We start from the raw sequence: 13,412 nt of genomic DNA on the forward strand, positions 1-13,412 counted from the left end.
CATTGAGATAAAGATGAAAAGATTGCAAGAGAGAAACCATCCCTGTCGAGGAGCAATTCATCAACACTGCCTCTCATGGGAGCAGCTTGTAGATCCACTAGTAGCTCCACTGGTAAGTAACAGCTCCATTAGTAATTATTAGTCAGAATTTACTACAATTTTATAAGTCAGAGTTTGCTATTATTTATCACCTGAGCTTCCCAAGTGCTGAAGTGGGAAACAACCCAGAGACACATGACAGTGTCACCAAAACCCTGTGTGTCCAAAGGCCTGGCCACCTGTTTCCAAAAGCCTCCCCTGAACCAGCTTCCAAGGACAGCCAGACCTGTAGACAACGCCAATAAATCCTCCAAAATCAGGCAAGCAGCAAGAAACAACCTTGAGTGTGCTTAACAGAAGCTGCTGCTGCTGCATTAATGCATTTCCAATGCAATGGAACAGCCCAAAATCATCCCAGATGGAAGGCAGGCCACGGCTACAGGCTCTGCACATTTTTCCTACTTGCACCCATTTCCATGGGCTGTAACAATTTATCCCAGCAGATGCTCTCCCCAAGTGTTATTTGCCCAAAGTAACAATAAACTGGAGCTCTGGAGCTCTGCTGATGACGCATTTTAATGAGACATTTAGAAATAACTTTTCAGAATGCCTTTTTCCTTATTCTTTTTGAACAAAACCAGTATAATTTACATTATAATTTTAAAAAATCATTTATTATTGTAATAGCACAAAAACCAGCCACCAGCCTGCAACAGCCTTTGCTCTCAAGAGCCACAGGATGGTGGAATTGGTAATGCTGGAAAAAGTCTCTGAGATCTTCAAGTGCAACTGTTCCCCAGCACTGGCAAGGCCACCACTACACCATGTCCCCAAGGGCCACACATCTTTTAAATCCCCCCAGGGATGGGGACTCCACCACTGCCCTGTGCCAGGGCTGGACAGCCCTTTCCATGCAGGAATTTTCCCAATATCCCAATAATGTAACTTTGAGCCGTTCCCTCTGCTCCTGTCCCTGTTCCCTGGAGCACAGCCCGATCCCCCTGGCTGTCCCCTCCTGGCAGGAGCTGTGCAGAGCCACAAGGGCCCCCTGAGCCTCCTTTGCTCCCGGCTGAGCCCCTGCCCAGCTCCCTCAGCTGCCCCTGGGGCTCCTTCCCAGCTCTGCTCCCATCCCTGGACACGCTCCAGCCCCTCCAGGTCCTTCCTGTCCTGAGGCTCCCAGAGCTGCCCCAGGACTGGAGATGCCCCAGAAGTGCCAGCACAGGGGCACAGTTTGCATTGTCTCTCTTTTTCTGCTTTTCCATCCCTGGACTCATCACCTGCTGATTCAAGTGCAACACAAGGTAAATGAAAATATAGTTCAGGAACAATCCAACCAGGGATTCCCTGGTCTCGAGGAGAAAAAGAAAAAAAGGAAAAATACAACAAATACAACCAACATCCCTTCCAAAAACATGGTAGAGGGGATGAGGGGAACAAGCACAGCCCCAAAATAGCCCCATCCCAAAACCCAACTGCTGCAACACCTCTTCCTACTCTGGGACCACAGTGGATCTGCTTTTTAAAAAGCAAAACTCAGACACAACTCCACAGACACGTGAGGACACTGCTCCTACCACACAACTTAACTAGGCAGGACCTTCTGGTAGCTTCTGCCTCATTTTCACAGCTTTTTGGGTCACAATGATGATAAATGTGAGTCTCCAAGTACACCAGCAGGCCTTTGCTGTGATCCAGGACACCACACACACTGGGCAGGGTATTTAGCTGGACAGTGCTGTTCTGGAGCAGTTTATACAATGCAGCAGCACAGCCTCTGGTTCAAGAGCAATGGAATGCTTTGTCCTGTCCCTCCTCTCCAGGAGCTCCCTGATCCAATCCACTCCAGCCAGCCCTTCCCTCCCTTTTCACCATTACAAAACCTAATTAATGTAAACAACTACATGGAAAAAAGCCTTCTTTTTTTATTTTTTTGAGATGTCAGATGCAGCATCAACTCTTTTCCCCTTTTACTTGATGAGTGATTCTGCTGGAGCTGGTGGTGTCAGTGTCATTCCAGAATGAATAACCCAAGGCTGAGGAGAAGTGGGGAAACTCTTTTCACCCACAACCTGGAGAAGTTCTCCTGCCTTTGTAGCATCTTGCTGCTGACTTTCTGCACCTGGGATCTCTGCCCAAGGTGAGATTAAAGCTTTTTGCACAGGTCCAGATGCTGCTGTTCCTATCATGGAATGGTTCCATGGAAGGGTTTGGGTTGGAGGGATTTTAATCATCCTCATCCAGTGCCACCCCTGCCATGGCAGGGACACCTCCCACTGTCCCAGGCTGCTCCAAGCCCTGTCCAGCCTGGCCTTGGGCACTGCCAGGGATCCAGGGGCAGCCCCAGATGCTCTGGGCACCTGTGCCAGGGCCTCCCCATGCTCACAGGGAAGGATTTCCTCCTAATATCCAACCTAGACCTACTCTCTTTTAGTTTAAAGCCATTCTCCCTGGTATCTCTCCCAGCAGCCAGCAGTGAGCACAGGCAGGGGACTGTAGCTGCATTTCTCTTCACAGGGAAAAGCAAGGCACAACTTCCCAAAGATTTTCTCAGCCTCAGAGAAAAAAACCCCAATTCTTATCTCATTTACTGCCCCTGTGTTTTAAACAAATAAAATACATTGAAGAAAATTATTTACCTACAAGAATTTAATTAAATTCTAGTGTGTTTTAATTAATTAACCAATTAAATCCATGTATGTGTCAGAACTATCAGCTAACAGTCAGGAAATTCTGTACAGTTAAGTTAAATTAAATGCTTGAACAAGTTCAGTTCAAATGTAATGTAATATAGTATAATAAAGTAATTAATTAGCCTTCTGATATCTGATATCAATGGAGTCAGATGTGTCATTTCTCCCTGCCACAGGGGTTGCTTGCTTTTACTACAGGTGACTGTGCTGGGAAATATTATAAATAAATGATACCAATAAATGCACCAGTTGATCACTGGCTCCTTGTGCCTCCAGCTCCACAGGAGATGAGACCTCATTTCAAAGTGCTGCTCCCACAGCACCTCAGCACCAAGGGAAGAAAATATCTACTATTCTTCCCCATCTTGAGGCTCATGAAAACATTTTCTTCAGGCTTGAAGTGCCTGTGACAGAGCAGAGCTCTGCTATGACTCCCAAAGGTGGGTCAGGTATCTGATCCTGCCCCAAAGTCTGTACCCACCTCCAAAACAGCCCCCATCTTCTTTTAATCACCCAAGCCAAAGGAAATGTGAGAGGAAAGGAGCACAGCTGTCACTAAGCCTAAAAATCCTCTGAGTTTTAGCAGCAAAACTATAAAAGAGGTGTTTGGAAACACAGTGCCAAAGGCATTTCACTGGTGACAAGTCACTTCTGACACTGTGACACAACCCAGGGTTAAACTCGCTTTAGCATTTAAACCCTACCAGAATGAGCACAGCATGAAGGTATAAACAAAGAAAAAACATACAAAGGCTTAACCAGAGGCCAGAGCAGGGTTTTTGCCATGGAGGTGTCATCAACCAAGGCAGCTTTGGACAGATGACCCCCACAAGTGAGGAACAAGTGCAACACAAATCCCACTGAAGACCACAAACATCAGCTAAATAAATATATTTTACAACTATTACACAACACAAATGCCTCTGCTCCACATGTTTCCACCCAGAGGGATGTTGCCTTAACTGATATTTGTGTTAAAACCATAACAAGGGGAAGAAAAGGGAGGGAAAAGTGGTTTATAAATTTCTGCAGGTATTAACTTCACACGGGCTGTGGGAGCCTAAATAAACTATCAAAGATCCAACAGAATAAATCACAGCACTCTGCTGCTTTTCATACACATCAGCTGATTAAAGCATTGCATCTATTCATCTGCCAAAGGACTTTTTTCTGTGCCAAGCAGCTAAATGGGTACAGAAAGTGACGTGGTCACGTGCAGCCACACAGGGCTCCATGCACCGGGGCTGGACTGAGGGAATGAAGGGATCAGTGGGGAAATGCTCCAAAAATCCCCTAAATAAACCCCCACAGAAGGGAAGGCAGGGAAGCAAGTATTGCTCTGCAGACAAATGTTGGTTCTGAAGCATCTGAAGGCTGGATTGAATCCCTGAAGTTCAAATAACTGCTGGGAGAGGACAGAGCGCTGCTGAGCTGCTCCACTTCAAGACTGAGCAATTTGCTTCCCTTAAAGCTCTCACCTTCCTGATTTTATGTTTCAGCTGTGGCTGTTCAGGGGAGGAAGGTGATAATAGCTGAGTGTTTATGTATTCCCACAACTTGCTGGGAAAATCCTTTCTCTGGACTCTTTCCACCTCAAGCTGCTGCCTGTGCTAAGCAAGGAAAAATAATCACTATCAACAAAACAACTGAAAAAAGTTATTCTTAGCTCAGGCCCGAGCTGGTTAATAAACACTGAGCCTGCAGTGTAACATGACTCCCTTGGGACTGCCTGTCCTGGGAATAAACAGGCAAAGTACACACATCAGGCTCAAAAGAGCTGAGTCACCCAGCTCTGCCTCTGGAAAAATCTTTTGGGAACAAAACCCTTCCAGCCCCAGGCAGAAAATGTCACTTGCTGAGCTCTGTGGCTGGCTTGGCTGGGAAGGGGTTAATCCCTGTGGCAGATTCCCGAATCCTCCCGGCTCAGGGAAGGCTGCTGGGTCTAAATTTACTGAACTTACACACGAGGAGGAGAACTGGACCCGCAGCTCCAGCACATGACCGTGACTCAGGAGCTGCGCGGCCCTGCCAGCGCCGTGACCTTGGCAGGGAGGAAACCTCTCAATTCCCAGTCCCAAACCTTCCAATTCCCAGTCCCAAACCTTCCAATTCCCAGTCCCAAACCTCTCAGTCCCCCAGTCCCAAACCTTCAAATTCCCAAATCCCAAACCTTCAAATTCCCAAACCCCAAACCTTCAAATTCCCAAACCCCAAACCTTCAAATTCCCAAACCCCAAACCTTCAAATTCCCAAACCCCAAACCTTCAAATTCCCAGTCCCAAACCTCTTATCCCCTTTTTTAACAACCAGACTTGGTTTTCCTTCCAGCTGCTGAACAATTTTCGTTGAGGAAAACCAGAAAGGGAGCAAGCAGAGCAGCTGTGTTGATGCCCCAGCCCTTGAGGCTGCTTTTGCAGAGTTTTCCCCTGGGTCACTGGCCTGGACAGCAGGAATTTGGCCTCAGACACAGGTGAAGAAATCCCCCACAGCAGCAGAAACCTCACTCCAGTCAAAAGTGTGGACTGCTGGTGACAGCAAGGATGTGGCTTTTAATTGTGAATCATCATTTCTTTATGGAGCTGGGCTGGCTCTGCCCTCCCACAGCCCCAAATCCAATCACTGTGACAACTCAATCACTGCAACCCAAACAACTGCAACCCTCCAACGAGGGAAATCTCTGGGCATTCAGCTCTGGGAAAGTAAGAGGATTATAATTTAAACCCTGGCTCTTCATTTCTCCCTAATGAACTCCCTGCAGGCAGTGCAGGCTGCAACAGCAGCTCCTCAGGCTGCCCCTCCTCACTCACACCCAGCACCTTGATTTCCCCCAAGCTTTGGTTTCTTCATGCCCTGCTTCTGAGCAAGGTGCATCAGCACAAACTCAGTGCCAGGGGAAGGGGCTTTCCTGGCCTCCCCACAGGCAGCTGCTCCCCTTCCTGCCAAAATGCACAGAACATCTGAAGACTGAAGGTTCCAGGGAGATTTCACTTTGGATCTGATGTGAAAAGCTGTGTTAGTGATGGCAGAGAGAACAGCCCCAGCCAGAGCATCCCAGCAGAGCCCAAATCTCCTCCTCCCACAGACACTGGCCAATGACAGGAGGCTCCTCTCCCACCCAGGGGCTGCCTTGGGAACTCCAGCAGCAGCCAGGGAAGCTCCTGCCCTCCCTGTCCCCCTTGCCACGCTCCCAGGGGCTGCAGCAGAGATCACTGAACACAAGACAGAGCAGCTTTTGACCTAAAATCAGTATTTAGGGACAAAATAAACCACTCTGTAGCTATGCACCGAGCTCTGGAGATGCCAGGATCTCAGGTACCTCCAGCATCTGGCCACAAACAGGGCACTGCTCACTCCTGCACACACCTGACTGTCACCATTATCTTGGCAACCACATAACCTCACTTTTTTTCCCTCCCTGGTGTGCTCTGCACTCAGCAGAACAGGCTTGGAAGCTGCTGGCAGGAAAAAGAGTATCTGTAACAAACAGATCCAGCTCATCTGCAAATATTACAGATGATGGTGGAGAAACCTGAATATTAAATTTATTCATTTCAGCCTTTTTTCTACAGCATCCCTTCAAATAATGCATAAAGCATATTCTGCCACTATTCCTGTGAACTATTCCAGCTTTAAAAATAGCACAACAAATGATTAAACCACTAAACAAGGACAATTCCCCTCTAAATGCTCCCAGTTTCCCTTTCATTATTACAATGATATTTCAATGATCATCACACACACTCTCAGATGCCTCTGCTTGAACACAAGTCCCCACTCACAGCCATGTGTTCAAATATGCAGTTTTAGGTACCCATCACACCAGGGATGCCACATTTTTTAAGCAGCTCATTTGCAAATTATCCAGAATTACTGAAATCAGCTCATCCTCACCAGGGCAATGCTGCAAAACAAAAATATGCAGCAGTTCTACTCTGCTGCCTCTCTAAGCCAGGGCTGCTCCCCTGCAGGGTGCAGCAGCCCCTGAGAAACACTGCTTTCCTGCATCTATTGGTATGTAAGAGCTGGAATATCCAAAGCCCCATTAAAATCACTGACAAAAGGACTAGAACTCTTCTCTGACACCAAACAAATTGTGCAGATGAAGAGCTCCACATAAAAACCAGAATGAACACAATTCAGTGCAAACACTGCTCCTGATGGAGGGGCTGGGATGGCACCAGGGTGGGACAGGTCCAAATCCCTGCACACTGCATTTACTGGGGGGTTTTGAGCTTTGGATTTGGGTGGAGGCACATAATAAACAGGAACTGTGACTGTTCAGTGAGTTTATTTAAATATGTAGGCTTTTTCTAAAGCTATTTCCTCAAAAGGACTCAGATCAGGTGTTTTGCCTGATTTTAGGACTTTGACAAATTGCAGACAAGTAGAAAATGCAGAGAAGAAGTAGCTGGCACCCTCACTGCCCTTCTCCTGACAAGTCCACTGGTTTAGTCCCTCTTTTTCCATAAGCCCAGCCTGGAGGGAATCCCCCTTGTTGGTAAACATGAACATTTTAGTGGAAGGTGTCCATGCCCCTGGCAGGGGGTGGAACAAGATGAGCTTTAAGGTCCCTCCCAGTCAAACCCAGTCTGGGATTCTGTGATTAAGCTCAGCCTTTAAAAGGATAAAAATATCCTGAGCCAGGAGGAATTCGTCCTCTCTCTCCCCTTTTTCCTCTGCAGGAGTTTGTCTCAGGATCCATCACCTGGGTCATTACCTGCACAGCCAAATTTGTAACAATCTTTTTTATGGCTTTACATCTTTTCACCCCACACATCTGAGTGGGCAAAGGAGGAAGGCACAGGCAAACTGAGCCCCAGGTAACACCCACAGAGCTACAGGCACTTTTCCTACTTCAATGTGGGTAATGAGATTGTCTCCAAGGCAAGATGGTGAAGGAACACAGTCTGCTGTTCCCTGGACAAGGACTCTGTGCCAGCGACCACACAGACACAAAATGGACATTCCTGACCTGTGGGAATGAGTCCTGAGGAGCCACCCCAGGGCTGGAGCCCCTCTGCTCTGGAGCCAGGCTGGGAGAGCTGGGGGTGTTCACCTGGAGAAGGCTCCAGGGACACCTCAGAGCCTAAAGAGGCTCCAGGAGAGCTGGAGAAGGACTGGGGACAAGGGATGGAGGGACAGGACAAGGGAATGGCTCCCACTGCCAGAGGGAAGGGATGGGTGGGATATTGGGAATTGGGAATTGTTCCCTGTGAGGGTGGGCAGGCCCTGGCACAGGTGCCCAGAGCAGCTGGGGCTGCCCCTGGATCCCTGGAGGTGCCCAAGGCCAGGCTGGGCAGGGCTTGGAGCAGCCTGGGACAGTGGGAGGTGTGGGACTGGATGAGCTTTAAGGTCCCTCCAGCCCAAACCATTCTGGGTTTCAGTGATTTTCTCCTCAGCTCCACTGGCTGTTTGTGTCCCTCAGCAGTGCAAGGACAAACAGAACCCCCAGCCTGAGGGAGGACAGAATCCTCCTCCCCTTCCCAGGCACTGCTCCAGCCCACACTGAACTCCAGCCACAGCACAGGAACCTGCAGTGCAAGACCAAAGCAGTGATTGTGAGCCATGGGGGTGCACAGGGGTCCTGCTGCTGGCTGCTCCCTCCCAAAGCCATTTTTAAATCCATCAGCATGGAGTCTGCTGCTACTGAAGGTGTGAGGCCATGGATAATGTCACAGGAAAACATTCCAGAACATCTGGAAACTCTGCCATGGCTTCATGTGGCTCCTTCCTGAGGCTGAACTGCCAGGCTCTGCCCTGGCTGCAGCACCTGGCTCACAGCCTGGGGTGATCTGCTAATGACCATTATGGAAATTAAGTAAATTGGCATTTTCTGTAATAAAGGCACTCAAAAATATGGAGTGTATGTGTGTGCTGAGGGCAGAAATCCCAGCATCCCCATTGCTGCAAGCAGAGCTGGGACTGTCTGCAGAAACACCCTTGAGCTCACAGAGTGCCTTTCACCTGTTCCATAAAACTGCCTCCCATTTTAACAAAACAGACTTGGAGGACAACACTTGTTCCCAGGAACACAACCCCAACCAGCCAAGACCCTATTCCACACCAAAACCTATTCCACATCAGCACCTTTGCAGCTTTCCTCCTATTTTCTTCCCAAAGCCAACAAGAAGCCCCAAAAATGTGTCCTCTGATATCTCAGAGGATGCTGCCACCCTTGGAGACACTCAGAGCCCAAGGGGAGGTGCCCAGAGTTCTCTCTCCAGCTGCTCCAGCTCAGAGCAGGCCCCTGCACCTGGTGATCCCAGGTCTCCCAACCTTCAGCTCTGGGAGGGCAGGAATCAGATAAAATATCAAAGTTTGACTCAATTCCACTATAACTCCATATAAAGTGTCTGAATTTGCACCAAGTTAAAACAAGTTAATAAATCCTGGCTTTCCAATGGCACCATAAGGAGGGATCTGTGGGGAACACAGGCAGAGCCCTTCCAGGCTGCAGAGAGTGGAATTATGGCTCCCACACCTCTGTGGGTTCAATGGAAAGCAGCACAGGGAGGGTTCAGCTGGCAGGAGAACAGGCTGTCTATGGATTCAAAGCCTCACCTCTGGAATGTGGCCTCCCTGCTGCAGGTTCAATGGCTCCAGAGGTTATTCCTCTGTTTCCCAGTCTGACACCACAGCTAACAGTGGACTACAGGGCTGCATCTCCCTGGTTTCTCTGACTGCAGGGATATTTTATGCCCTCTATGCTCACAAAACACAGGCTGTGTAAAGCCCTGACTTTTGTGCTGACTCTGGTGCTTCACTGAACACATGGTGTTTGTTCAAAAACTCTGTATTTTCTGGAGCATGCAAGAAAACATCCATTAAATTGCATGGAACAGAAGGTACTGTTACAGAAGGAATTCCAGAATTGAAGTTATTAAATGCAAGAAAATGGCAAATTGCCTCGCATTGTTTTGTCTTCTTATATTATGAATAAAAATGTGGCTCAACAAGTGGCTAAGTCTGAAAAGCACCAAAATAAAGCCCAGGGCACGTGACTGTGAGAACAGAAAATACACGGGGAAGAGTCCTGAGGAGAGGGATCTGGAGAATTTTGAAACAGCTACAGAGAAGTTCAATTTTCTATTAAAAATGCTGCTTTATTCCACCCCAAACCAAGTTGCTGGCAAGTTTAGAAGTGCTTTTGATTCCCAATAATCTGACAGGCCAAACAAAGGCGCTTCCGCTCGGCAGCAGCAGCCAGGATGGGCCGTGGGGCCAAGACACCCACAGAGAGCTCTCCCTCCCAAAGGCCCTGCCTGGCCAGGGTGGAAGGGCCAGGCACACTCAGAGCCAGGGCACGGCTGCTCCAGAGAGGAAAAGCTCAAACAGCAGCAGGAAAACATTTCCCTCCCCACTGGGCAAACCAGAGTGCCTGGAGAGGGATTAAACACCTCTGAGAGCAGGAATTCCTCACAGTGCCAGGACAAGGGAAAGGCTCCCACTGCCAGAGGAAGGGATGGATGGGGTGTTGGAATGGAATCCTTCCCTGGCAGGGTGGGCAGGCCCTGGCACAGGTGCCCAGAGCAGCTGGGGCTGCCCCTGGATCCCTGGCAGTGCCCAAGGCCAGGCTGGACAGGGCTTGGAGCAGCCTGGGATAGGGGAAGGTGTCCCTGCCATGGCAGGGGTGGCACTGGATGAGATTAAAATCCTTCCCAACTCAAACCATCCTGGATTCTATAACAGGATTCTATGAGGAAGATGAGGGGTGGGTCTAAAGCCAGGCCTAGTGTGGAGGGATAGAATGCAAGGGAATAGTGCAGAAGGGGTCTCACACCTGAGGAGTTGCAGCTGTACTAACACTAAAGATCAGGAACAGCCTTGCCCTTAATACAGCACAGCTGTGTCCAAGAAGGAGACAAGTGCTACAAAAGAGTGGACTGGCTGGTGGTGAGGAGAGTTGGAGTTTGTTGGCTGTGCTGTAAAGAAGAAGGAGGAGTCAGTGCTGTGAGGAGCTGCCCATGAGAAATCACCCAGAAGATATGGAAGATTTACAATAAGGTCCCAACTGGACTCAGTATTTGTGCTGTAATCTTTTCTTTGCACGTGTACAAAATAAAATTGTGATGGCTCTTCCTTTCTTTCCTTTCCTTCCTAGAAAAAAAGGCTCTTTCTGTCCTTCTTGAGTGCACAAATACTAAAACTAATTCATACATCCCTCCTACATTGCACCTTATGAAAGCCAACTGCTTCCAAGGTTAAATAATTAAAATAAACAGTGTTAATCTGCATTTGAAACTACATTATGCCTTCCCAACTCTCCCTTCCTGCAGCTCTTACCCCCAGATGCTGCCCAAATTAGAAGACACCCATGAAGCCCAGCATCCCCATACAAAAGCCCCCTGAAGACCAAAGGCGCTGAGACACAAGACATGTTTGATGTTTCCAGCCAGACTTAATGAGTTAAAAAACACAGTAATGAACCAAAAATAATGAAATACATTCTCAGAGGAAATATTCCCAGCATTATTAACCCAATCAAAAACCTCCTAATCCTATTACAAACCAGAGGGTTCAGCTGCACTTCCAGCAGGTCTTGAACACAAAGGCCAAAAGAAGATTACACTCCTGGATTTATCAGCTATTAAATAACTCACAGTTTCAAATCTCCACCTGCAGTCACATATTCCTGCAAGCCTGGAATTTGCAAAATGCATTGGAAATGTGCTGGGATGAAGCCTGACCCGGATGTACAGAAGGAAGCACAAGGAAAGAAGTGAGAAGAAAAATTTTTTTTTCTGACTAGTCAGAAAAAAATCCATTACTAAATATTAATCTGGTTATTTAGGTAGGTTTACTGTTCACACTATCAGGAGTTGAGTTGTTTAAATTTGCCTTATTCTCATTATCTGGAATGGACCTCAGACCCAAGAAACTGGAATCTGCTGCTTGGAGGGGCAGCACAAACAGGCAACATTTTCCCTCAGCTGGTCCAGCACCAACTTCTTCATTGATACAAGGAGAGTTTAACCTTTCATTCTGTGTCTACATCACAAATAAACTCCCTGACTGACAACCATAAGAGTTCTGGGATTCTGGGTGGGTTTAACCAGCAGGGAATTGGTGATAACAGCTCCTTACACTGAACAAGGAGGCTCCTACACAGGGAAGTTCTCTGGGGGAAGAGCTCCCTGCAAAGCTTAGAGATCAACTCAGATCAAGGGATCCACAGTGATGCTCCTGAACACAGAAAGTGATGGACAGGGAGTTTATCTGAATGAGCCAATAGAACTGGGAGCCCCTTGTGCCCCAGGGGCACAGGAAGTTCATTATCTGGTTTTATGCTGATTATTTCCTTCTAGCAAAGCACATGTGGACCCAAATAGTGAGGAATCATGGATCTGGAAGGGACCCACAGGGATCAAACCCAAGCCCTGGCCCTGCACAGACACCCCAACAATCCCAGCCTGTCCAAACCCTCCTGGAGCTCTGGCAGCCCCAGGGCTGGGAGCATTCCCTGGGGAGCCTGGGCAGTGCCCAGCACCCTCTGGGGAAGAGCCTTTCCTGATCTCCATCCAGCCTGACACAGCTCCAGCCCTTCCCTGGGGTCCTCTCATTGAGTTCAATGTGTAGCAACCAGATTCCAAAGGCAGCTGCCTCCAACACAAGAAGAGAACAAGGAGTGACAATCCCCACATCCCAGGGCACCTGACTGAGCCCAGGGTACCAATGGGTGAGGTTACAATTAAATTACATCCCTCCTTCTGTTACAATCCCTTAATAAACATTCCTTAATTAAAAGCATCTCAAATTGGGCTGCAGAAGATGGAAGCAGTGAATACACATCATGGTTCTAACAGGATTATTCCAGCTCCTGTAGAAAGGATCCAAGATCATAAAAGAGGGGCTTGGGGATTGCCTAATAAACATGCCACAGATGGCAGGCACACTTGCTTCCTGGCACACATTCCCAGACCTGAAGGTACTAAGGAATGTCTCCCTGCTATTACAAACACTAATTCAACGATGGTGACATTTTTGAGGAGCAGAATGAGACCACAAAACTCTCTTCACTTCAGGCACAGAACCAGATGGTAACAAGTTTCAGCTGGTACAATCTGTTCTGGATTTAAATCAGCCACCTAAAAGTCAAGGTCTCCGTGCACCGAGATGCAGAGAATGCAGCCCTCCTGCACTTCTGTTCACTTGGGTGTATCTCAACCTTCTCAGGAGCAGGCGAGGGATGGCCACAACTACAGCAGCTCCAGAGGAATGTCCCCATCAGTGCTGTGGCATCCTCTGTTCCCTGGAGCTCCAGCATTCCAGCCCATCTCGGGAGGCAGCCGTGGGCAGGCAGCACCAATCTGCTCAGTGCACAGCGTGTTCTTAATGAGAGCTGAAGCTGTCCCTGCCTAGAGAGGAAATTCCTGGCAATTTGTTCCAAGTGTGGTCACTTGATGCTTCCAAACGGAGGGCCTGGACTAAGAGAATCCCTCAGCATCCCACTGGAGCCTGCAGTTCTAAAGCTGAGGCAGAGAAAGCCAAGAGTCTTCTCCAAACCATTCACCCTCACATGCCAGAACCCTACTGCACTTGTTCCTTGGGATCCTCCAAAACACCCCCAGGTCATAGGGGGATGAAACTGCCTCCTCCTGGTGCCCTAAGCTCTGCACACTGCCTCTCCTCCTCTGTTCACTCCATGGACAGAGGGAAGCTCCTTCCTGCTGCTCCCAGCCCAGC

The 13,412-nt window shown here is 48.4% G+C and overlaps 1 protein-coding gene across 5 annotated transcripts in view; it reads right to left on the minus strand.

Annotated features, from left to right (window-relative positions):
- Positions 1 to 13,412, minus strand: part of EIF4G3 (eukaryotic translation initiation factor 4 gamma 3) — a 147,377-nt gene that overhangs the window by 78,298 nt on the left and 55,667 nt on the right. The window lies entirely within an intron of this gene.

This window comes from Molothrus aeneus, chromosome 21, assembly GCF_037042795.1.
Source record: "Molothrus aeneus isolate 106 chromosome 21, BPBGC_Maene_1.0, whole genome shotgun sequence".
In the NCBI taxonomy this organism is placed as follows: domain Eukaryota; kingdom Metazoa; phylum Chordata; class Aves; order Passeriformes; family Icteridae; genus Molothrus; species Molothrus aeneus.